Source organism: Mustela nivalis, assembly GCF_964662115.1.
Source record: "Mustela nivalis genome assembly, contig: HAP1_SCAFFOLD_232, whole genome shotgun sequence".
NCBI lineage: Eukaryota > Metazoa > Chordata > Mammalia > Carnivora > Mustelidae > Mustela > Mustela nivalis.
In genome coordinates this window covers 265,487-291,903 of record NW_028136404.1, presented here as the reverse complement: position 1 = coordinate 291,903, position 26,417 = coordinate 265,487, and positions in this window count along the sequence as shown.

The following is a 26,417-nucleotide window of genomic DNA, read 5'->3' as shown; positions in this document are numbered from 1 at the left end:
AGTGGAAAAAAGACAGTCTCTTCAATAAATGGTGCTGGGAAAACTGGACAGCTATAAGTAGAAGAATGAAACTTGACCATTCTCTTACACCGTACACATAGATAATCTCAAAATGGATAAAAGACCTCAATGTGAGACAGGAATCCATCCGAATCCTAGAGGAGAACATAGGCAGTAATCTCTTCGATATCAGCCACAGCATCTTCTTTCAAGATATGTCTCCAAAGGCAAAGGAAACAAAAGCGAAAAAGAACTTTTGGGACTTCATCAAAATCAAAAGCTTCTGCACAGCAAAGGAAACAGTCAGGAAAACAAAGAGGCAACCCACGGAATGGGAGAAGATATTTGCAAATGACAGTACAGACAAAAGGTTGATATCCAGGATCTATAATGAACTCCTCAAACTCAACACACACAAAACAGACAATCATATCAAAAAATGGTCAGAAGATATGGACATACACTTCTCCAATAAAGACATACAAATGGCTATCAGACACATGAAAAAATATTCATCATCACTAGCCATCAGGGAGATTCCAATTAAAACTACATTGAGATATCGCCTTACACCAGTTAGAATGGCCAAAATTAGCAAGACAGGAAACAACATGTATTGGAGAGGATGTGGAGAAAGGGGAACCCTCTTACACTGTTGGTGGGAATGCAAGCTGGCACAGCCTCTTTGGAGAACAGTGTGGAGATTCCTCAAGAAATTAAAAAAATAAAACTTCCCTATGACCCTGCCATTGTACTCCTGGGTATTTACCCCAAAGATTCAGATGTAGTGAAAAGAAGAGCCATCTGTACCCCAATGTTTATAGCAGCAATGGCCACGGTCGCCAAATTGTGGAAAGAACCACGATGCCCTTCAACGGATGAATGGATAAGGAAGATGTGGTCCATATACACTATGGAGTATTATGCCTCCATCAGAAAGGATGAAAACCCAACTTTTGTAGCAACATGGATGAGATTATGCTGAGTGAAATAAATCAAGCAGAGAGAGTCAATTATCATATGGTTTCACTTATTTGTGGAGCATAATAAAAAGCATGGAGGACATGGGAAGTTAGAGAGAAGTGGGTTGGGGTAAATTGGAAGGGGAGGTGAATCATGAGAGACTATGGACTCTGAAAAACAATCTGAGGTGTTTGAAGTGGCGGGGTGGTGGGAGGTCAAGGTACCAGGTGGTGGGTATTCTAGAGGGCACAGAATGCAAGGATCACTGGGTTTGGTAAAAAAATAATGATACTCTTATGCTGAAAATAAATAAATTAAAAAAAAATTTTTTTTTAAAACATAGACTTCCTTCAGTCCTGGGAATTCAACTTTGGATAGAAAGATTTATGGTGTTCAAATCATCCCATATTAACAGAGAATGTATTACACCTAAAACATCTCTAGAAACGCCACTTATCTCTGTAACCTCACTAGGTGTCAGTGTGGAGCTTACATTATGTACATACATGGAAAAATGACAAGCTGATTCTCATGCTTGCTCTGTGTGGGATCTCCATGACCCTTACTAATTTAAGTCAACAGGTTCATCATACGCTTTTCTGTCAATGGACTTCTGGACAGCACCCAGACAGTGTGGCACCACCAGAAGTCTGAAAGTAGGAGAGGAAGAGTCAGAGGTAACAGGGATAGTGAGAGGAAGGGACAAAGGGGAATTGCATGAAGACAGGTGGGACATGGCCCAGGAGTGTGGAGGGGGAACCATGGCCCACGGAGGAGGGGCTTTCAGTGTTGGGGCAAGAAAAGGCAGGAATCCCGAGCATCAGAGTTCTCTGAGCCCAGGGCTCCAATCTTCCTCCAGCGGCCATTTCACTTGGGAAGGTGAGTCCCCGTCCTTTGGCCTGGAAATGTGGGACCCAGCCTCAGGATGTGTCAGGGAGAGAGGTGGCTTGAGGGAGAGCATGCTGCTCTTTGGCAGGTAGTGTCTAGTGCTTGCCCTGTGGGGAGGTGGCCCTGAGTCATCTCTCTCCCTGCCCCTGTCCCTGCTGCATTCCTCCTGCACCAGCAGGGCCTATCTCAAGTTCCAGAATCAGGCCCCAGGTCCTGCAGCTTGGAACTGACACAGAGGCACAGCTGATCTTAACCCAGAGTATTGAGAATAGAGTCCATATTCTCCCTCTGGAGCTAGCAATGTGCAGTAGGATGAGGGGTTGCTATCCTCAAGTTCACTGCCCATCCTGACACAGGATGTTAGGTGGATGGCTTCAATCCCTGCAGCCTTCTCCTACAACCAAGCAGAAATGTCATACTTCACCAAGCTTTCTTTTGCCTGTGAAGAGATGGCAATTAGTACTCGAAGGTAACATTGGTTCCTTACCAGAGTGATGGAAATGATTTCATCCATCTACCATATCTAAAGCACCTTTCATTGAAAATACGATCTAAAGAGACATGCAGTAATTCATAACATATGTGAAACTCACTCTAGGTTTGCATTTTGACCCTGGCACCTATGTGTCACTGAACACTTTATTGGCATGGTCAAAATAAACTCTCACAATCAAGATCATGGTGCTAGATGATGTCTTGTATCAGTGTACTTTCATATATCCTGGCCTGACTGGAAATTATTCCTAAGAGGAAAAACAAGGAAAGAAAAACATTACAGTAGTGTAATTGTGTAGTATGACTATTTTGGTGGGCAAATGCATCTATCTTTATATTTTTTAAAAAATATTTTATTTATATATTTGACAGAGATCCCAAGTAGGCAGAGGCAGGCAGAGAGAGAGGGGGAAGCAGGCTCCCTGTTGAGCTAAGAGCCTGATGCAGGGCTCATTCCCAGGACCCTGAAATCATTTCCTAAACCAAAGGTGGAGGCATCAAACACTGAGCCATCCAGGCGCCCCTGTAACTTCCCATTTTGTATGTCAGTAGTCTTATTATTGAATGGAGTGGTGCAAGTACTACACATTATGTAGTGACATTGTCAAGTTCGATTCATTCTTCACTCACAGAGAAAGAAGGAAGTGATTTCTTTGTGTCTGAGGCGCTGACACAGAGGCCTGCCCTGGTGTAGAGAACAGGCTCCCTGGAACCAGAGCTGCCTCAGTGCCTCCCTCTGAGCAGCCCCAGCTTAGAGCATTGCAGGGATTCCCAGGGAAGCGGGCAGAGGGCGCCCAAGCGCCTCAGGCCAGCAGGGGCACTTTGTCTGCCCATGTACCACAGCAGATTTAGGGAGCAGAAGGCTCACCATGGCGTCATCTGACGCTGCTTTCCTCACAGCCAGAAGGGTTTCTGCCACCAGCTGAGGACCCAGAGCCCCTCAGAGGGCCAGGGCTGCATTTGCAGCCAGTTCTGATGCTACCCTGGAGAGACCCTCGGGGCTTTGCAGCAGGTTGGTGCCTCCTGTGGTGTGATACAGAAGCGGCCTTGTTGGCTGAGAGCTGAGGAAGTGGCTCTGGGTGGCTTCCAGAAACCTGCTGGTAGGTAAGCCGCCTCATTGTTACATTTTTGGTGGTGTTCCCACGGATTGGTCCTCATTTTCCTCGAGGATATTTGAACAAGACCTATTTTACTCAAGGATCCCTGGATACAGGGGTCGTGGGAATGCCATATCAGAGATGCCATGGTTCGTTTGTTACAGAAGCTGGCTTGTTTCTTGGGAGAAATCCCGACTCAAGAGGAACAAGAGCAGCATGTAGTGGGGAGCTGAAAACACAACTTGCTGATTCTCAGGGTGTCTTAGAAGAATGCACTTGGGGCCCACTTGCAGATTACTGTTGCAATCAGAGCCCCAGGTAAAACAAAGTGCTGTCTAGTTTGTAAGCTTCAAGGTTAGAAGTATCAGCAAATGTTGGGTTTGTTGAGAAGAAAGGAAAACTGAATGTAGGCCAAAGAAGCGGTGACTGATCCTTTGGCACATTGCGGAACTTCGGAGAGGTTCACTCTTGTCAGAGACAGGGGGCAATTTGAAAGGCTGTTAAGAACCAGAAGTGCATTGGAGGCATCTGGTAGTACAAATCTTTATGGCTTTTCATGGGTGAGGCCTGTTCGAGGAGGTGGGGGGCTGGATAGAGAGATGAGAATAGAGTTCTGCTAGCTGGAATAGTGGGACACCCATGTGCAAGATCAAGTCCATGTCCTCCTTTTGGCTCCCCATTTATGTGGAGTGGTACTGTGTCATAACACCCCCTACCAAAACCTCTTCCCTCTGCTGTGACATTCCCCTTATGACTTTGTCCCGTCTGATCAAACGAAATAAGTCAGTCAGAGAAAGGTAGGTACTATACGATTTCACTCATTTTTGGAAATTATGATATAAAGCATATGAGCGAAGAGAAATTAAAAAGAGGCACACTACAAAACAGACTCTTAACTAGAGAACAACCTGTTGGTAATCAGAAAGGAGGTGTTGATGGGGCAGATGGGTTCAACAGACGATGGGGACTGAGTTGTATTCTTGTGATGAATGCCAGCTATTGCATGGAAGTGCTGAATCATGATTATACACCTGAAATGAATACAACAGTGTGTGTGAGTTAATTGTACTATAAATTAAAACTTCAGGAAACTTTCCTTGGAGGAATTTCAAATCAACAGTCAAGCTCTTTGTATTTAGTGGTTTTGTGTTTCAGTGCCAGCAAAGCCTTTTCTAGTTGGCATATCCCATGTTGGTTGAATGTGCATGACAGTTGTAAACTACTCAAGTGAGCCTTGAGGAACAGAGAGGCTTAAAAGGGAGAAACTCTCACCCACTCCCCTTGTGAAGGTTGTATCTCCTCAAGATTGAAACCAGTGAGCCAGCATCACCTCACTGGGCATGGTGTTAACACAAAGGTTTTGAGGAACAGCAAGTACAGAACCAAAGTAAGGAGACAATTCCAAACCATATGTTGTTTCTAAACCAGGACTCTACATATGATAGGAGCCAGCTAAAAATATATATTGGCACTTGTTTGGACTGAAGGAGGGAGGGTTTCTCCATATGAAGGCCAACTCAGAATCCTGTATGCCTCCTGGAAGTGTCCTCCATGAGTGGCTATGAGCAAAATAGTAAAATACTGTGAGTGCACTGAATGAAATCAGGGAGTGTGTTTGTGGACATAGAGTACACTGAAAAACATGAAGCGTTCATTAGAGAACGTGTTGTAAGACTAGGAATATTTCCGGGACATTTCCAAACAGTATTGTTCTTTCAAAAGAACAGTTTAGAACTCTATGTGTTATCAAAAGTGGTCTGTTATGTTGTAAGTTCAGAAACCATGCATTTGGATTGGAATCAGGATTCAGTTAATAGTAGAGGTAAAGAAATGACTTTTGAATTCTGAACCATCTAAATGTCTAGAAATGCTCACAAGATCAAAATTAGTGTTTTCTGGGAAGGCCATAATCCAAAGAAGTTTCTTCCTTTTGCAAGAGACTCAGAATGCAGAAAATGACGTGTTCTTTGCACAGAATATGGAGAAGGAGCAATAGTAAGGAGAGGAATGCAGGCCTGGTCCATAGATGTGGGGAAGGCTGTCTCCCCAGATGATTTGTATTTCAGTTGGTGCAGTATTAACCTTCTTGTGACCAGATGATGTATAGGTCAAGTCAGGCTTTGGTTCTTCCTTTAAAGGTGTCCCTGGACCCAAGCATCCATTCCCTGGAGTTTGGGAGTGCAAGGTTTTATTAGCAGTATTGGAGAGAGGCTTCTTGGGGGAAGTTGGAGAGAATCTTTGTGGAGATTTTTCCCAACAGAATCTCCAGGTTGCAAGGTGTGGCAGTCAAGGTAAGTGTCCCCTGGGAGTGCACTATGAAAAAGTCTGATCTACTGCCGTGTGGTTAGGTTGAATAGAGGCAATTCGATCTTTGCTTTCTAGAAATACATCCCCTTTTCCCAACTGTGGGTCCAGAGAGGCAGTGGTCGAATGCACATCGAATTCAAATCAAATCCAGTGACTATCTCCCAGGGGAAGAGACTGATTTCCACAAAAGGGTGGACTTGAGATTTAGGAGTGACAGCAATCCCTTTGACCCAGGGAGCTGGAAAGTCTCCGTAGATTTTGCCAATGGAGTCCCCAGTAGTGTGGTCATTTTTGAGACTAACTTTGAAGACAGAGGACAGTAACATACAATGAATTTTTTCTAAAACTAGCAAAACATCGCAAACTGGTGAAACGCCTGCAGGGTAAAGTGGGTTTTCTGGTCACTGTGTATACTTCAAGAGGGCTTCGCTGGGAGGGGTAATTTTTTTCTAACAGGATTTTAGCCGCAAAAGAGTCATTGGCCTTTCTCCAAGGGAAAGCGTTTGTCTAGTGAGAAGACATAGGCACATTAACTAACACTTACTTCTATCCATGAAATGAGGAAATTGCATGAAATTCAGTTGCCAAATGTCAGATGGTTCATTGAGTGTTTTAAAATGCCCAGGGGAGGTATGGGTTTGTTTCCCAAGATTGTATGTTGGGCAAGTGGGACAAGCAAGGTATGCCCTTTTTGCAGTCTTTGCAAAAGGTCTTGTAACATTTCCCTGACAATACTGGTTCATGAACTCTCTCAAGTTGTCAGCAGACCAATCTTTTAATGCTGGTACAGTTGTCAGGAATGGGAATTATAGAATGTGGGGCAGGGCCAGATTGTTCTTTGCTCCAAGCCTGAATTCCCTCTTTTTTATCATTTTGTTTATTTTATTTATTTAATATTTAATAAATATTTAAATATACATTTAATAATATTTAACTATTAAAATAATTGATATTTAATATTTATTAATATTTAATAAATATCTAAATATTTAAAATATTTTTTTATATTTTTTATCATTATTTAATTTTTATGTCATTAGTTTTGCAACATTGTTTCTCCTTGTCTGGGCCCAATTCCTGGGCATGTCTGGTCAATATTAAAGACATCACAGCCTATATTCTTTTAGGAATTTTCAATTAGCAATAATCGAGCCTCGGATAAACCTCATTGGCTACGATACTGCCACTGGCGTGAGGTCTCACATGTAAGTCTTTAATCTCTTTTGAGTCTTTCTTAGGCATACTGTAAGGAAGCAGTGCAATTTCATTGTTTGTGGGTGGCTGTCCTCTTTCCATATCATTTGCTGAAGAGACAGATCTTTTCCCCATTGTGCATTTCTGATCTCCTTTGTCATGGGTGAATTGACCATATAAGAATGGGGTTATTTCTGGACTGTCTGTTGTGTTCATTGATGTGTGTGTTCATTTTTGTACCCGGCCTTACTGTTTTGATTACTACAGCATTGTAGTATACCTTCAAATCTGGAATTTTGGTACTGCCAGTGTTGTTCTTCTTTTTCAAGATAGCTTTGGCCACTCAGGGTCTTTTCTGTTCTGTTGGATTCTTTGTTCTGGTTCAGTGAAAACTGGTGTTGATATTTTGGTAGGATCGCATTAAACCGTGGGTTCTTGTAGGTGGTATGGACATTTTAATCTTCGTTGTCCCAATTGCGGAACATGGCATTTGCTCATGAATTTGTTTCTGCCATCTTCCATTTCTTTCACCAGTGTTGGATAGCTTTCAGAGTACAGGTGCTTCACCTCCTTGGTTAAGTTTATTGCTAGGTGTTTTAAATGTTCTGCAGTAATTGTAAACAGGATTGTTTTCTTAATTTCTCTTTCTTGACTTACCTTAGGAGTGTATAAAATTGCAAAAGATCTCTGTGTATTAGCTTTATATCCTGAAACTTCACTGAATTCATTAATCACTCTAGTAGTTACTTGGTAGAGTCTTTAGTGTTTTCTCTGTATAGTAGCATATCATCTCAAAAGAGCGAAAGTTTTTTTCCTGTGGTGGAAAACCAATGGGAATCTATGGCTGGCATGTCAACCTACAGGAAAAAACATCAGAACAGTGTCTAGAAATATATGTATGTAATGTATGTAATGTAATCTTTTTATGAGAAGTTTATATGTAATCTTTTTTTTTTTAAGATTTATTTGTCTTTGAGAGAGATGGGGCAGGGGAGAGAGAGAGGAGAGGGGAGAGAGAGGCTCACTTAAGATACTCTGTTGAGCCTGGGCCCTATCTCAGGGCTTGATGTCATGATCCTAAGATAATGACTTGAGCCAAAATTAAGAGTTGGGTGCTTAAAAAACTGAGTCACTGAGGTGCCCCTGAAGGCTTTTTGTCATCTTTCAAAATTTGAAAAAGAAATTCAAATCAAGAACTGCTAACATGCTTTTCAAAACATTAGTCATAGTAAGCAGTACATTGTTTTTGTCTTTAGTTCTTTAATTTAATTCCAGTTAGTTAGTATATATTACAGGTTTCAGAGGTAGAGGTCGGTGATATCAGTCTTTTATCAAACACAAGGCTCATTACGTCACATGCACCCCTTAATGCCCATCACCCAGTTACTGTATCCCTCCACCATCCTCCTCTCTAGAGGCTCTCAGTTCCTTTCCTATGATTAAGAGTACTTCTGGTTTGTGCACCTCACTGCTTTCGTCTGGTTTTATTTTTCCCTCTCTTCCGCTATGATGCTCTGTTTTGTGCCTTAAATTCCACATACTTTCACTAGTATGATAGTATGATATCATATGATCATTGTCTTCCTCTGATTTATTTTGTTTACAGTAATACTTTCTAGTTCTATTGTCATAGTTCCAGTGTCATTGCAGATGGCAAGATTTCAGTTTTTGATGCCTGAGTGGCATTCCATTGTGTGTATGTGTGTATGTGTACACACACACACAAACACACATTATATAATCTTTATCCATTCATCTTTTGGAATGGATAGGAAGACTGGAATGGATTGGAAGACATCTGGGCTCTTCCCAGTTTGGTTATTGTGGACATTGCTGCTGTAAACATTTGGGTGCATGTGCCCCTTCAGATCATTACATTTTGTATCTTGAGGGTAAATAGCCAGTACTGTGATTGGTGGGTCGTAGGGTAGCTCTATTTGCAATTATTTGAGGAACATCCGTACTGTTTTCCAGAGTGCCTGTACCAGCTTGCATTCCACCAACACTCTAAGAGGATTCCTCTTTCTCTGCATCCTCACCAACATCTGTTATGTCCTGACTTGTTAATTTTAGGCATTCTGGCTGGTGTGAGGTGGTATTTCATTGTGCTTTTTTTCTTTTATTTAATTGTGCATTTGAATTCTATTTCCCTGATGCTGAGTGATGTGGAACATTTTTTCATGTACCTGTTGGCCATTTGTATGTCTTCTTAGGAGAAGTGTCTGTTCATGTCTTCTCCCCATTTCTTGACTATATTATTTGTCCCTTGGGAGTTGAGTTTTAGAAATTCTTTATAGATCTGGGACACCAGATCTTTATCTGATAGGTCATTTCCAATAGTCTTCTCCCATTCTGTCAGTTGTTTGGTATGGTCCACTGTTTCTTGTGTTGTGCAAAAGCTTTTTATTTTGATGAATTCCCAGTACTTCATTTTTGCCTTTGTTTCCCTTGCCTTTGGAGATATGTCTAGCAAGGAGTTATTGTGGCTGAGGTCATAGAGGTTCCTGTCTGTGTTCTCCTCTAGATTCCTGTCTTACATTTAGGTCTTTCATCCATTTTGATGATAGTGTAAGGAAATGGTCCCCCTTGCATTCTCCTGCATGTGGCTGTCCAATTTTTCCAACACCATTTGTTGAAGAGACTGCATTTTTTCCATTGACTATTCTTTCCTGCCTTGTCAAAGATTGGTTGACCATAGAGGTAAGGGTCCATTTCTGGACTCTCTGTTCTGTTCCATTGCTCTGTGTGTCTGTTTTTTTGCCAGTACCATACTGTCTTGATGACTACAGCTTTGTAGTAGAGCTTAAAGTCAGGAATTATAATGCCACCACCTTTGGTTTTATTTTTCAACATTCCTTTGGATTTTCAGGGTCTTTTGTGGCTCTGTACATATTTTAGGATTATTTCTTCCAGCTCTGTGAAGAGTTGATGGTATTTTCATAGAGATTGCATTGAATATATAGATTGCTGTAGGCAGCATAGACATTTGAACAGCATTCATTCTTGTAACCCATGAGTATGAAATGTTTTTCCACTTATTTGTGTCTTCCTCAATTTCTTTCGTGAGTGTTCCATAGTTTTCAGAGGACAAATCCTATGCCTCTTTGGTTAGGTTTATTCCTAGGTATATTACACTTTTGAGTGCAATTGTAAAGGGGATCGACTCCTTAATTTCTCCGTTCTTCTCTCACATGATATAGAAGTGCTGCTGATTACTGTGCATTGATTTTATATCCTACCATATTGCTGAATTTCTGCATGAGTTCTAAAATATTAGAGTGAAGTCTTTTGGGTTTTCCACATAGAGTACCTTGTGATCTGCAGAGTGAGAGTTTGACTATGTCTTTGCTGATTCAGATGCCTTTCATTTCTTCTTTATCTGATTGCTGAGGCTAGGACTTTTAGTACTGTGTTGAATAGCTGTGGTGATAGTAGACATCCCTGTTATATTCCTGTTCTTAGGGGAAATGCTCTTAGTTTTCCCCACTGAGAATGATATTCACTAGTCTTTTCTTATTTGACTTTTATGATATTAAGGTATGTTCCTTCTAGGCCTACACTGTAAAGACTTTTAATCAAGAAAAAGTGCTATACCTGTCAGTTTGTTTGTTTTTTTTTTTTTTTTGCATCTATGAGTGGATCATATGGTTCTTGTCCTTTCTTTTATTTATGGAGTATATCGTATTGATTGATATGCAGATGTTGAGCCACCCTTGCAACTCAGGAATAAATACCACTTGGTTGTGGTGAATAATCCTTTTAATGGACTGTTGGATCCTATTGGCTAGTATTTTGGTGACAATTTTTGCATCCATGTTCATCAGGATACTGGCCTGTAATTCTCCTTCTTGCTGGGGTCTTTGTTTTGGGGAGCAGGTAATGCTGGCTTCACAGAAAGAGTTTGAAAGTGTTCCTCTCATTTCTGTTTTTTGAAGCAGTGTCAGAAGAATAGGTGTAAGTTTTTCATTAAATGTTTGGTAGAGTTCCTTTTGAGGTAGAATTCCTCTGTGAAGTCATCAGGTGCTGGACTCTTGTTGTTGGGAGATTTGTGATTATTGATTCAACTTCCTGGCTGGTTATGTGTTCAGGTTTTCTATTTTTTCCCATTTCAGTTTTGGTAGTTTAGACAACTCTAGGAATGCCTCCATTTCTTCCAGATTGCCTAATTGTTGACGTAGAACTGCTCATTATATGTTCTTATAATTGTGTTTCTTCAGTGTTTGTATTTCTTTGTTGTTGGTCAAATACAATTCATTATTATATTTATTTAGTTCCTTTCTTTTCCGTTTTTGATAAGTCTGGCAGGGGTTTATCAACCTTATGGATTCTTTCACGCAACTAGCTCCTTGTTTCATTTATCTGTTCTACCGTTCTTTGATTTCTATTTCATTGTCTTATGCTCTGATTTTTATTAGTTCTTTTCATCTGCCATGTTTAGGCTTCTTTGCTGTTCTTCTTCCAGCTCCTTTGGGTGTAAGGATAGGTTGTGTATTTGAGACTCTTCTAGTTTCTTGTGAAAGCCTTGTATTACTATATGCTTCCCTCTCAGGCCCCCTGTTGCTGCATCCCAAACGTTTTAAACCATTGTTTTCTTTTTTTTTTTTTAATTTTCATTTGTTTACATGATTTTTTTCAGTTCTTGTTTAATTTCCTGGTTGACCCATTCATTCTTTAGTAGGAAGCTCTTTAGCCTCCATGTATGTGAGTTCTTTCCATATATGTGAGTTCCTTTCATGATTAAGTTAAAAATTCACACAGCACTGGGGTCTAAGGATACGTGAGGAATAATACCAGTCTTTGGTACTGGTTGAAATGTGATTGTGACCCAGTATGTAATCTATTGAGGAGAATGTTCTATGTGTACTCAAGAAAAATGTATTTTTTTTTTTTTCCTTGAGGATGGAATGTTCTGAATATATATGTGAAGTCCACTTGGTGCCCTGTGTCATTCAAAACACTTGTTTCCTGGTTGATTTTCTGCTTAAATGATAGGTCCATTCCTGTAAGTGGGGTGTTCAAGTCCCCGACTACTTTTGTATTACTGTTGCTGTGTTTCTTTAATTTTGTTATATTTTGCTTATATAATTGGCTGCTCCTGTGTTAGCAACACAAATATTTATCATTATTAGATCTTCTTGTTTGATAGAGCCTTTAATATGATATAGTAGCCTTCTTCATCTCTTATGACAGTCTTTGGTTTAAAATCTAATTTTTAAAAAATATTTTATTTATTTATTTGACAGAGATCACAAGAAGACAGAGAGGCAGGAGAGAGAGAGAGGGAAGCAGGCTCACTGCTGAGCAGAGAGCCCGATGTGGGGCTCGAGCGCAGGACCCTGGGATCATGACCTGAGCCGAAGGCCGAGGTTTTAACCCACTGAGCCACCCAGGTGCCCATAAAATCTAATTTGTCTGATAAGGTTTGCTATGCCAGTTTTCTTTTGATGTCCATTAGCATGATAACTATTTTTCCAAAACCCTCACTTCCTGTCTGGGGGTATCTTTAGGTCTAAACTGATTCTCTTTAGATAACATTATGGATGGGTCTTGGCCTTTTCATCCAATCCTATACCCTGTGCCTTTTGATTGTCAATTTATTTAATTTACATTCAGAGTAACTATGAAAAAATAGGAAGTTAGTGCCATTATATTTTTTTTGTGTGTTTGTGTGACTTTTTTTACCCCCAAGACTTTCCATATATGATTTCAAGCTCCATATTCTCTGCTGTGCAGGAGCTTTTGATTTTTTTTTAATTAATTTTTTATTTTTTATAAACATATATTTTTATCCCCAGGGGTACAGGTCTGTGAATCACCAGGTTTACACACTTCACAGCACTCACCAAAGCACATACCCTCCCCAATGTCCATAATCCCACCCCCTTCTCCCAAACCCCCTCCCCCCAGCAACCCTCAGTTTGTTTTGGGAGATTAAGAGTCACTTATGGTTTGTCTCCTTCCAATCCCATCTTGTTTCATTTATTCTTCTCGTACCCACTTAAGCCCCCATGTTGCATCACCACTTCCTCATATCAGGGAGATCATATGATAGTTGTCTTTTGATTTTGATGAGGTCCCAAAAGTTCATCTTCGCATTTGTTTCCTTTGCCTTTGGAGACATATGTTGAAAGAAGTTCCTGTGGCTGATATCGAAGAGATTACTGCCTATGTTCTCCTCTAGGATTCTGATGGAATCCTGTCTCACATGAGGTCTTTTTATTTTTCAAATTTTTTTATTTATTTATTTTCAGCATAACAGTATCATTATTTTTTCACCACACCCAGTGCTCCATCAATCTGTGCCCTCTATAATACCCACCTATAAATGAAACCTAAAAGTCCAAAAACCAAAAAAAAAGAAAAAAAAAGGAAAGTTACTCAGCCAGGTAAAAAGAACAGAGAGAATATCATGGGACATGTAGGGAAAACAGAGCAATACACTACATATCCTGAGTGTATCCTTTGGTTTGTTAGAAAAAGCTCCACCTCAAAATTGTATAGAAGGAAAATCTTCCATAAATATACATATGAAATATATATAAATAATACATACAATATACAATATTATATAATACATATGAAATAATATGGTCCCTGCTGGCACTTCTATATTTTACAAATTTACTGATTTCCATATATATATAATCTTGTAACATATATATGTATACATATATATATATATATATATATATTATATATATATGTGCACACGTATATACACAAAAATAAAATTAAATATACGGAAAGGATAGAATGTATCCATGAAGATGAAAATTTAAAAAGACTTGAAGTAAACAAAACAAAACAAAAACAACTAAAAAACTTAACATACAAAAACAAGAAGTGGAAGGGAAAGAGGGAGAGGAAGAAAAGAGAGTATGATTAGGCAGTTAAAGCAAAGAGAATACTACACTAGATTCTAGGTGTATTTTGGTCTGTTAGAAGAAACTGCACCCCAAACTTATAAAGAAAGAGAAACTTAAATATTTACAAAAAGAAAATTAAATATAATGGAAGGATAGAAAGTTAAGTACAAAAGTAAAGTTAAGATTAAAGAATTGTGGATAAAATTAATTGGTTGACAAGAAGAGAGACCAAAAAATTAAAACTGAAAGACAAAACTGTGAATGGAAAAAGAAGATGTGGTCCATAATATACAATGGAATATTACTCAGCCATCAGAAATGATGAATACTCATCTTTTGGATCAGTGTGGATGGGACTGGAGGAGATTATGCTGAATGAACTAAGTCAAGCAGAGAAAGTCAATTATCATATGGTTTCAATTACTTGTGGAACATAAGGAATAACATGGAAGACATCAGCAGAGGAAAGGAAAAGTGAATTGGGGGAAATCAGAGGGGGAGTTGAACCATGAGAGACTGAGAAACAAACTGAGGGATTTAGAGGGGAGGGTGTGGGCGGGATGCGTGAATCTGGTGGTAGGTATTAAGGAGGGCATGTATTGCACGGAGCACTGGCTGTTGTACATAAACAATGAATCTTGGAACACTGCCTCAAAAACTAATGATATATTTGATGGTGACTAAGAACACAATGAAAAAATATTTTTATTTTTAAAGCCAAGGGAAAAAAAACCCATGAATTCTATATGCTATATTCCCCTAGCACTGGGGTTTGGGCATTCTCAGTGATCAGTAAACTTGGTGGTGTGTTCTTGCTGATCCTCTGGGTAAGGAGCCTGTTGCCTTGATTCTGTGGCATTTTTGCCCCAGGGCAGAATTGCACTGCACTTGCCTAGGTGTCAAGCTCAGTAATCTACTCCAGTTTGCTCCGGCTTTTGTTCCCTGAAGGTTTTCTGTGCCTCCTTAGAGGAGGAGAATGAAAAAGGCAGCCTCGCAAAGTCCAGGCCGGGATCCAAGAGTCTGAGGCCCCATTCCTCAGTGCACCCTCAGGGAAAAGCAGTGAATCGTTCCTGGCTCCCTGGTATCTGTCTGCTCTGTGTGCTAACCCAGCCTATGACTAGCATTTGTATCTCAGGGCGGAACCCTGTTCGAGTCTCCAAACCCTAGAGACTCCTGCAGGGCACACCCAGGCTACTCCTTCTGGGAGGAGAGGGGATGTTGCCTGTGTGATGTTGCTGGGTCCCTGATGGCACTGTGTGCTGTGGCTGGGTCCCATGGCTTCTGGCAGCCTGGAGCTGAGAGTGCACACTGGGGCTTGATGATTCCAGCAAGAGTCCCCGCTTCAATGCTTGGGAACTCTGCCACACTCGGCAACTCTGTTATTTCTGTGACCTTGGGCATCTCGAGATGACACTGTCCTACCTAGGATTCTGCCCTGCTTCACCACCTGGGTACCGTTCAAGCAGGAATGACACTCATCAGAGCAAACTTCTAAAAGTCCTTACTTTACAGTCCTCTACTATATCATTTTCTGGTACCTCCCTGCAGTTTATCTTCCCATATATCAACGCGAATTCACTTCTCCACATGTCCTATCTTGTAGAAAGAGGTGGCTTTTATATTTCTAGAGTTGCAGCTACTCTTTTCTTACATCTCTGGGTGAGTTCACAGGCGTTCAGAATGAGTTGATAACTGTCTAACTGAATTCCTGTGACCAGATGAAATGAAGGTCTCCTATTTCTCCACCATCTTAGAGTCTCTGGGAGTACATCTTAAATTGTATACATATATACATATATGTAGACATATATAGATACATGACAAACAAAAGTGAACAAAGTGTTTATTCTAGCCTGTAATACATCATATGCTTTAATCTACTTCATTTGTTTTTGATGCCGTGTGCAGCCCATGAAAATGCCCCACAATAGAAAAACAATTAAATTATTGGCAACATTTAACATTAAATAATTTAAAAAGCTGAAGCAAGCTATAATTTGTAACTTAAAAAGAGCAGAGTACCTTTTTAAGAGGACAAATACTGTCAATGAATGTAAATATTACACTGTTTGTTGAAAAACACAGATCAAAAGGATGCACAAGCCAAAAATTGAACAAGTCCTTCTTTAGTCACAATACATTTCTGACCTTTCAGAATGTTTACAATTGAGACATAAAGGTATACAGCAAAAATTTATTGAGCATTTACTGTCTGTGCCAGTTGCTGACTCAAACTTTACATGTATTATTATTTCCTTAATCCCCCCAAACCTGAGATGGTATAACCAACCACCTTATAGAGTAGAAATGGAGGCTCAGAGACTCACAGTAAATTGCCTGAGGTTGGAATAAAGACATGGACAGAGGTGGAAGTCAAACCCTATGTCTCAGACAAGAGAGTTTATGGTTTGCCTTTAAGGCTCTGCTGCCTCACAGAGAGAAGACTGGAGGATGCGTGCCAGTTAGGAAGGGCCAGATGTTACTGTGAGTAACCTGTAACCCTGTGCCTTAGCAGCTTTTATTAGAGAAGTATGTTTCTAGCTCCTGCCACATGTCCAAACGGTCTTCATGGGGCCAGGATAAAAGAGCACCCACCATAGATAATTGCCAGGTGCTATATGAGATGGACGGAGCAGGAGCCAGACTCAGTCCCAGGTGTTCTTTTCGAGATGGCACGTCTCACTGCCTCGCACATCTTACTGGTCAGAGCATGTCTACAGGACTGCCTCCAACGTCCTGAGTCAGAGGACAGCTTGGCATCCTTTCTGGAGCCACTTGGGGCCACCACATGGTGCCAGTCCATCTGGGGTACTGTGCAGGGTTGGAGGGACGTGGGATATTGGTAGCAAATGACAGGAGGCCTATGTCAGGATGGGTTTGTGTTCTCCTTCATCACATAGGATTTATAGGGTTCAGTCTATTAGGCATAATTTTTTCTCACCACATTTCCAGGATATTCTCAGCCAAAGACATATTTGATTACAATTGAATCATGCTCATATCATTCAGTTCCAATGTAGCTCTTTTTTTCTATTTCTTTAGTCCTATATCATTGTTAGAGGTACTTCTCTCTGTCTAAACATATGGGAGTTTCTGGTTAGTTTTATATCAGTGATTTCTAGCATATTATGTTACCACAACATGTTCTGTGTGATTTCATGCCTCTGAAACAGATTGAAATTTTCCTTATGGCCAAAGTAAATCGGGAGCATTTTTGTAATGGTCTCTGTGCCTAAAATCAATGTGTCCTCCGCAGTGGATGTGGATGTGGACAGATGTATGGAGACAGCTGTGGGATTCAGATGGTTTGCCATCAAGACCTGTATTTCGTGGATGCTCTGTAGACTGCATTGAGTTGCTGAGAGAGGGCTGGAACCTCCTACTCTGGTTGTGTAATTGCTTGTTGTTGCAGTTTGGTCCTGCTTTGCTTTCTACATTGTTCACCTTGTGGTTCTGGGACAGGAAATTGGAACGGAAGTAGAGAGCACCCAGAAGAGGGAACAGGGACCTTGGTTGAAGGGAGCAGAAAACAAGAAGTCTTCCAAGGGTGGCTTATTTATTATTATTATTATCATCATTATTGTTATTATGTCCCATTAACCAACATATACTACATCATTAGTTTCTGATGTGGTGTTCAAAGATTCATTAGTTGCATGTAACACCCAGTGTTTATCACCACACCTGCCCTCCTCAGGACCGATCACCCAATTACCCTTTCACCCCATCCCTTCCCTCTTGTAACCCTCTGTGGGCTTTTTTTTTTTTTTAATGTTTAAGGAACATTTGCTTATCATTTCCTATAAACTATCTATTCGTTTATTTTTCCTATTTTCCTACCAAGTTTGGTCTTTTTCTTCTTTGAGAGTTCTGGATATGTTAGATATATATTAGCTCTCTGTTGTAGAAGTTGCAAATATTTTCACTCTGTACCTCATTGGTAATATCTGATCCCCGTTAGCCAGCCTGGAGCTAATTTCTGAAGAAGGGCTCCTTCTCCAAATAAGCCAAACATGGGCAGAAGGAAACTGAATCTTGTTTCTTGGGTGTCAGGCACGTTCTGTGTGCTTTGTAAACATTCTCTCACTTATCGCTTCTGAAATATCTTTCAATATTATTTCTTACCTGAAAACTATAGGGCTAACATGTTATAGATTTCATTTTTTCTCAGCTTTTATAAAGGTGATGTGGTACATAAAACCATGGAGCTGCATCTTGAAATCATACCAGTAAATATTTCTGCATTGAAATATATGAATATGTCTACTGATTAGGATAAAGACTACACAGAGTTTCACTTCCTGATAGGTCAGGTTTTGCATCAAATGAGATATGAGAAGCAGTTTTATTTTTCAGAGCTTCTCCAATTTTGGAATGGGGGATAGGAGATGTCGAAGCTCTATCACCCTTACATTATAGGCAGGGGAAAGGAGTTCTGGTGTTTTATAACCTAATACATCCTCCGACTTTTACCCTTTTCTTCTTTTTCTCTTTGTTTTGTCAGGAAGGGAGGAGGGAGCAAGCTGGAGAGTTTGAGGATTCAAGTGAGTACCAGGAAAAGTGCGGCATCTCTCCACTTCTCTTCTCTCCACCTTCTTGCAGCCAGGGTGAGACTGAGATGGGCAGCCCTTCAGGGACCCCAATATTCTTCATAACAAAAATTTAACCAACATTCTTTAGACACTTGTTCAACATCTGTTTGGAGGAAAAGCTGCTTGCTGCGTGGGGAAGGATGACAAAGAAAGATAGAGGTGACAGCGTGCAGCTGTCATCCGTAGAGTGCCAAGCAAAGCACCTCTGGCCCTAAACTCGCATGCCCCTCTTATTCAGAAGCAAAGCCCTGCAGTTGGTCTGATCTACTTTGCTCAGGTAGGTGGTTAGCAACTTCCTCCTTTGACTCATGTCTCCTTTATGGGTTTCTTAGACAATATTCCAAATTACTTCCAGCCACACACTCTCAGTCTCTCCAAGAATTATAATCCTGCACTTTTCTTTGTCTTATTACATTTCTGGTTCCCTGAACAGATTATCCCCCAGACAAATATGGTACAGGCCCTGGTATGTAATGAAATATTTTGCCAGAGGGCTTGTTTTGCTTCTTTAACTCCACTTATCAGGCTGCATGGGGCCTCCTTCAGGACTGAGTTTTATGGTTTTTATATTCTGGTTTTTCACGACCTGTCTCCTTTATCCATCAAAACCAAATTACCTTGTGTCTTTGTGCCTTAGTGCACTACTGAAAATCTAGTGAGGAGTGACTGGATTCATGATCCGTCTTTCCCACAGTTGCAGTCTTTGAATAATACCTTAGGTCAAAAGTGCTCTAATGACAAGCAGGTATTTTAGACCCTAGCGTGGAGGTAGAGGGACTGTAAACTGAGGACTTTTACTTTCATAATGAGCACACCACCCTCTGCTCAGTCTCACTCAGTTAGGGGTCCAACCCTTGATGGATTTTGGCTCAGGTCATGAACTTTAAGTTGTCAGACTTACCCCATGTCAGTGCCAGGCTCCCCACTGCATGCTTGAGATTCTCTCTTCTCTGACTCTTTCTCTTCCTCTGCCTTCCCCTCCAAACTCGTGTTCTCTCTCCCTTGTTCTCTCTCCCTCTCTCAAAGATTTTAAAATGGGAAAAGGACAGCAAATATACAGAAAATTTCAATCTGGGGCACCTGGGTGGCTCAGTGGGTTAAGCCTCTGCCTTCAGCTTGGGTCATGATCTCAGATTCCTGGGATCGAGACCCACATCAGGCTCTTTGCTCAACAGGGAGCCTGCTGCCCCTGCTCTCTCTCTGCCAGGCCCTCTGCCTACTTGTGGTATCTCTCTCTCTCTCAAATAAATACATTTTCTTTTAAAAAAAAGAAACATTTTGGGGCGCCTGGGTGGTTCAGTTGTTAAGCATCTCCCTTTGGCTCAGGTCATGGCTCAGATCACACCCCATATCAGGCTCCCTGCTCAGTGGGAAGCCTGCTTCTCCCTTTCCCACCGTCCCTGCTTGTGTTCCCGCTCTCACTGTCTCTCTCTGAAAAAAAAAAAAAAACAAACAAAAATCTTTAAAAAATATATCAAATCTTATTAGTAATGAAAGGACAAATAAGATTAAAGTGATTTCACTTTTCACATTGGCAAAGGCTTAAAACCTCATAACACCCAGTGTTACTTGCTCCTTTACTGTCTGAAAGGGTTTTTGTAATTTTGGTGTTATTTCTTCCATAAATGTTTGATAGGATTTGTCAGTAAAACTACTTGGACCTAGTACTTTCTTTCTGGTAAATTTGTTAATAATTTTTTCAATTATTAAAATAGATATTGAATCATTCAGATTTTTGTTTTATTTTGTGGCGTTATATATATATTTTAAAGATTTTACTTATTTGATACAGAGAGAGAGAGAGATCACAAGTCGACAGGCAGGAAGAGGAGGAGGGGGAAGCAGGGAGCCCAATCTGGGTACAATCCCAGGACCCTGAAATCATGACCAAAGCCCAAGGCAGAGGATTAACCCACTGGGCCATGCAGGCGCCACTAAGGTATATTTTTCAAGGCATCTTTCCATTTCGTCTACATTGTTGAATCTTTTGACATAAAACTGCTCATAGTATTGTCTTGTTATCTTTTTTTTTTTTTAAAGAAGATTGATTTATGTCTGTTAGAGAGAGATTGTGAGAGATTGGTACAGGCGTAGAGGGAAAGAAAGAATTTCAAGCAGGTTCCTTCCTGATCATAGAGCCCAACATGGGGCTCGATTCCATGACCCTGAGACTATGACCTAAGCCAAAACTGCTGAGCAAACACTTAATCAACTGAGCCACCAAGGTGCCCCTAACTTTTTTAAGTGTAAGATATGTAGTGATAACGCTTTTTTAAAAATTTTATTTATTTATATGACAGGCAGAAATCACAAATAGGCATAGAGGCAGGGGGAGATAGAGAGGAGAAAGCAGGCTCCCCGCTGAGCAGAGAGTCCAATGCAGGGCTCAATCCCAGGACCCTGGGATCATGACCTGAGCCGAAGGCAGAGGCTTCAACCCACTGAGCCACCCAGTTGCCTCTGTAGTGATAACTCTCTTTTTAATTTCTGATATTGGCACACAAAAATTTTATATTAAAGGATGATCATCCAGGTGTTTTGTAAAGAATTAAAAAGAAAACAAAAACAAGCCTCCAACAATTAAAGATTAGTAAACTAAAAAACTTTATCATCTTGACAGAAGGAACTACTACATGACCCTTAAAATTATATGAAAAACTGATGAAATAATACTGCATGCTTATAGGGATAACTAAAGTTTGAAAGATTCATAATAACAAGTGTTGTTGAGGGTATGGAGTGAATAGAACTTTTTAATTAATTAAATTTTATTTTAAATTCTGGTTAGTTAACATAAAGTATAATATTAGTTTCAAGTGTAGGATTTAGTGATTCAGAACACAGTACAAAATCCAGTGCTCATCAATGATTTCACATGAGTGAAATCATATGATATTTGTCGTTCTCTGACTTATTTTGCTCAGCATAATTATGCAATTAGAACTTTTATTCAATTTTATTCAGCTTCCACTGTGGTAGGAGTATATGTTAGGCATTAAAAAACTGTGTGGTAATAACTTAATCAAACTTAAACTATGTACACCATTATTTTTCTGCATCTCTACTCCTGAATATATATCAATCATAAAATCTCTGCAAGTATTCAGCAACAGACATGTACAATAATATGTATAGCAACTATATTCATGTTATCCCAGATTGGAAACAACTCCATTCTCTCACCAAAAGTAGAGTGAAGTACATTTTAGGTATGTTCAAAGAATGGGATTCTACAAAATGATAAAGAATGAACTAATGGTACAGATACAGACAACGACATGTATAAATCTCACAGGCATTATTTGAAGAGAAGTGAGACACAAAGATGCACAGACTGTATGACTCCATTTGTATAAGTGAGAAGGCAAAATTGATCTATGGTTTTAGAAGTCAGAATAATGGTTACTGATGGCAAGAGAGATAAAGGTAAAACTTGAGACCAGTTAGCGGTAAAGGCAAATGAACTATCAGAAAGGGTAAGTAATAAAGCAATTCCATTTATAAATGGATCAAAAAAATAAAATACCTAGAGTCTAATTAATCAAGGAGGCAAAGACCTGTATACTGAAAACTACCAGAAACTGCTGAAAGAAATCGAAGAAGACGCAAACAAATGGAAACATACTCCATGCTCATGGGTTGGAAGAATTACCATGATTGAAATGCCCATACTACCCAAAACAATCTATAGATTCAGTGCAATTCCTATGAAAATTCTAATGGCGTGTCATGCATCCTCTTTCCTGGATGAGAGCAGCGGTCTTGGTGTCAGCATTCTGCTCTAAACCACGTGAACCCTCACGTGGTTCTGCAACCACTTTCAAGGACTGGCTGGCAAGTGTGGCAAGACCCTCCCTTTGACTGATAGTGCAGATTGACACCGTAGGAGTCCCTGAAAGGCTCAGACATGGATGGGCTAAATGCAGGGTTCAGATGGAAACATGCTAAACAAACGGGGAAGAGTATGCAGAATTTGCATCAATATTTAAGTTAAAGGTTGAGAGTTCCATTATGTTTCAGGCCAAGGGAAGCTGCTAGAGTCAAGACCTAGAGCTTGGGGAGGATTAAATATTCACCCACCTCTCTGAGCGGAGGCAGTGAGGTGAGAAACTCTGGGGAGGGTGCGAGTGTTGTATTCCTCATCATGGAGTGCGCATTCTTCATGTCTGGGGCCCATGAAAGAGCCAGGTCCCAGGTATCTGGCTCCCTGCGACAGTTTTCCTGCAGGCCAGAGGTAGATGAGAGCCTTCAAAACCGGAGCCCTGAGGGCCTGGGTTTCCTGGCCTGGGCAGCTGCTCAGAAACCAAGCAAGAGCCATCGATCCTGCAGGAACCGCATCGGGCCCATGGAGGGAAAGAACAACCTGAGCGAACATCCTGAGGTGGCTGAATCAGCTGTGGGGAGCAGCCCGGAACCGACTTGAAGGGAGGTAAGGAGGACACAGAGGTCCATCCTTGTGTCTGTGCGCATTAAGGCAGGTACAGGGATGCCTTGGACCTAGGGTGGAAGGAGGCCCAGGGGACATACATGTGCATTTACACGGTGTGGTCAGCAGAGGGCAGTGTGGCCTCACGTGTGTGTGTGTGTGTGTGTGTGCGCGTGCGCGCGAGTGTGTGCGCGAGTGGGCACGCACATGGGCTGGCTTACATCCAGTTCACAGCAACCCCATTAATTTAGGACTCTGAGACCCTCGTTTACAGAGACAGAAACAAGTATAAGGAGATTAAATAAGTTGCCTGATCACAAAGCTCTAAAGTGGTGGAGCCGGAATGGGAATCTGAGCAGACTGGCTCTAGAGTATGCATTCATTGATTCCCTGTGTGCTGAGTGCCTACTGTGTACAGGCCCTGTGCTCTACTAGTGATATCAATAATATCAACAGAGTTAATTCCCAGCATATATTGAATGCCCACAGAACTCTATCTACAGTAATAGTGAAAATGGTGATGACAGGCGTACGTGGTTGGCTCAGTCAGTTAAGCATCTGCCTTTAACTCACATCATGATCTCAGAGTCCTGAGAATGAGCCCTGTATCCATCTCCCTGCTCAGCAAGGAGGCTGCTTCTCGCTTTCATTCTTCCTTAAACAAATACTATACATCAAACACTGCCCTAAGCACTTCACAAAATTATCTCCTTTAATCCTCAAAACCACTATATTCATTCATCATTCTCATTTATAGACTAGAAACCCAAGGCACAGGGTGTAAGCAACACAGCTGGGTTCACACAGCCAGTAAGAGGCTGAGCAAGGATTCAGACCCAGGCAGCCTGGCCCCAGAGTCTACAGCACACTGTCCTCCTACACTCTGCTACGCAGTCACAATTGTCAGCCAAAACTAAGAACCATCTCTGGATCTTGTGACGCTTAACTAACAGAAGTCACGTCCCTGGCAAATAGTAAGGCTGTAAGAAATGAAAATCATCACCATCAATCTCCAGGATGCTAGTCTTTCAATTCACAAAGAGAAGAAAAATACATTTCTACTTGTATTTTTCTACAAGTATGGAAAAAGGCTTCCCCTAAATTACTCTCCTTGGTTCTTAGAACAGTCCTAGGATACACTGTTTTTTTTTCTTCTTTTTTGAAAGCTTTTATTATTTATTTACTTATTTGTCAGAGAGAATGGGAGAGCATAAGCAAAGAGAACAGTAGTAGAGGGAGAAGCAGGCCCCCTGCTGAGCAATGAGCCCATGGCAGGGCTGGATCCCAGGACTCAGGGATCATGACCTGCACTTATTAACCAACTGAGCCACTGAGATGTCCCAATCCACTGTTTTTCTTCTAATAAGGTTAGCATATAGAACTCAGCATGTCCCAGGCATTTTTCTGTGTGCCTTACCCTGCATTTAATCCTAAAACCAATCAGTCCTATAGCTCAGTGAGGTAAGTACTAGTACTATCTCTATATTACTGGTCAGATAAGTTAAGTAATGTCCCCAGGGTTACATAGCTAGCACATAGTGGTGCGGGGATGAAACTCAGAGAGTCTGGTTTCAGACTCTGAGCTTTCTAAACCTCTACTCTGAGGGCGTCTGTGTAGGAGGCAATTCTGGCTCAAAAACCCTGTGATGAGTAACAGAGACAGTAAGTACCAGAGCCAGAATGCAAGCCCAGGCCTGTCTGCCACCACTGTCCCTAGTAGGTGATTTCTCTGACTCTTGCCTTGGACATCCGAGTGGCCTGATGGACATCACCTTGAGTTGGGGCGTAGAAGACATAGTCTCTAGTCCTGCCAATAAAACAACTGGTCAACAGCAGGGAGACCTTGAACCGATCCCTTTGCCTCCAACCTTCATCTAAAAATTAGGGAGTCATGCTCACTCGATCTTTAATGTCCTCTAATTCTAAGCAACTGTTTTCCAGGATGAACGGCAATTGTGCTTGAACGAAAGAATGCAGCATGTTTCTTATAGCTCAATGTCAAGCCCACCCCCACCCCTGTAGAAAACGCTTCCTTTGACCCGATACAAATCCTACAGGTGCCATGAAGTGCAGCTCAAAGGCACAGCAGCCAGAAACACAGCCACTTCTCTGGAGGCCTCTCAAGCTTCTAGTCCCTTTCCCTCACCCTTACTGGTAAGAACCGTGCACACGCTACTCTGTGCTCCTGAAATACTGAGTTTGTGCCTCTAGTATAACGATTCCTACATTCACTGACAGCAGTAGCATGTGTGCATGTGTGTACCTATGTGCGTGTCCTTAAGGGCACAGACTGTACTCCATGTATCTATGCTTGGAAAGTTTCATTATGTGGACCATATACATAAGTGCCAATATCTGACCATTTTGACCAAAAAGATGACAACTTAATATGACGCAACCTAACACACGCTCATTAAATATAAGCATATTTCCTACTGTGCAACAGGGCATCCCTGAGAAAACTTGTGCTCTACAAGAGGGGCCAGTAAGCTTCTTTATAAGGGGACCACATGGTCAATACTTTGGACTTTACTTGCTAAAGATTCTCTGTCCCAAGGATTCCACTTTGCCATTGGTGTTAACAAAGAAGCCCTAAACAATCTGTTAATGAATGAGTATGGCAGTATTCCAGTAAAATCCCATTTTAAAAAACAGGCTGAGGGCACCTGGGTGGCTCACCAGGATAAGTGTCTGACGTTGGTTCAGATCATGATATTCCAAGATCTGGACTCATTTTTCTCAACTAAATTTTTTGTCATATTCATAAAATTCAGAGTTAACTTTCAGGGGACACCATCTGAGATTGCTGTCGAAATTGAGTGGACCCTCCTTGATCATTATAGTCACTATTTGTTGCTAAACTGCCAGACAGACCTATTTGTTTCATAGCACTGGGTGGTATTTTTAGTCTACTTCTATCCAGGAATGTTAAACAGTACCCAAATAGAGGCAGTCACATGGGTGATAAGATCATAACCATCTAGTGATTCTCTTGCTGCCAAAGAACTGATCTAGAACTGAAAGGAACTGTCTATTTCATCTCACTCATTCAGCTTGTACTGAATGCTTGCCACAATGCCACACACAGCGCTAGGTACCAGGAGATAGCAGAGCCCCAACTCTCACTCCAGCTTGGAAAATTTTAAATAGCTTATCATCTAACAGATCTAATTCAGTGGTTCTCAACCAGGGTGATTTTATGTCCAAAGGATATCTGGCAACGTCTAGAGACACCGTTGGTCACCGTAAGGGAAATCCTATTGATGTCTACTGAGTCGAGGCCAGGGGTGCTTCTAGACATTCTGCGATGCACAGAACAGCTTCCACAGTGAGAATTATCCAACCCAGAATGCCAAGAGCCAAGACTATACCTACTGGGACACTTGATCTAACTTCATCTCCCCATTTTACAGACAAAAAAACTGGGGCCAATGTCAATGATATACTCAAGATCATCAATTCTTCAGCAGAGTCTATACGTCTTGGTTCTATTCTGCGTGCAAGAGATCTTCAGTTTCCCTTTTGTGAACTGAAATTGAGGACTAATTTTTCCATGTTTGTCCTTTCCTCAAAGCAATGAGTTCTGCAG